Below are 1,083 nucleotides of genomic sequence, written 5' to 3'. Positions count from 1 at the left end.
GGGTCTGGCGAAGCCGGTTACTCCGCTCTCCTTTCACTCCCCAGAATAAGGGCGACTCGTCACCATAAATGTTGTTGACCATTTCGGTGGTTACTTTTAGTTTCCGTTTCTGCACGGCAGCAACATCTCTTCTCGCAGATGGATTAACGCTATTCACAGACGATGTTATTTTTTCCCACACTTCATGTTTTTTCTTATTGCTACATTCTTCGCTGAATTTGCCTAATAAAACGTCTTTGTAGGAATTAAATTCCTCTAATATAGCCAGATTTTCCGAGTGGCTAAACGGCACTGAACGACCACTGTCCGCCATTTTTTTTGTTTTGAAAAGAGTCTTAAAATACCCACAATCCTTTGCAGCATAGTACGACTTAAGATAGTCGGAGTCTTAACTGCTTTGTACAACAGTATTTGTTAGACGTCTATGCTAAGCCCGACTATACCCGCTGTCTAAGTTAAAGTCATAGTCTAACTTAGTGAAACCAGCTGCAGGTGTCTGGTTGGGGAGAGAGCTCCTCCTCTGCTCTCGCTCTCTCCTTAAATAGGGCGCGGTCACTGGGGAAGACACACAAACACACATTAACCAACATCAGGTGCAGTGATTCTGCCACTTACCTTCCCTGACTCCGCCCTCTGTTCACAGACCGACGCTTGTCCACGCCCCCGCTGCCACAACCCCATGATTCAACAGCTTGTAGAACCACTTTTTGCAGCAATAACTTGAAGCAATCATTTTCTGTATGATTTTATCAGTTTCTCACATCATTGTGGAGGAATTTTGGCCCAGTCTTCTTTACAACATTGCTTCAGTTCATTCATGTTTGAGGGCATTTGTTTATGCACAGCTCTCTTAAGGTCCTGCCACAGCATTTCAATTGGGTTGAGGTCTGGCCTTTGACTCGGCCATTCCAACACCTTGATTCTTTTCTTTTTCAGCCATTCTACTGTAGATTTGCTGGTGTGCTTGGGATCATTCAGTGCGTTTACATGCACATCCAAATCGAGCTGCTGTTGGTAATCGAGCTAAGGGTCCCAGCAGGGGTGCCAGAGAAATCCAATCCTACATGCACACAAGGAAATCGA

The sequence above is a fragment of the Neoarius graeffei genome, chromosome 2 (assembly GCF_027579695.1).
Source record: "Neoarius graeffei isolate fNeoGra1 chromosome 2, fNeoGra1.pri, whole genome shotgun sequence".
In the NCBI taxonomy this organism is placed as follows: Eukaryota; Metazoa; Chordata; class Actinopteri; order Siluriformes; family Ariidae; genus Neoarius; species Neoarius graeffei.
Note: the sequence above shows the minus strand (reverse complement) of the source record.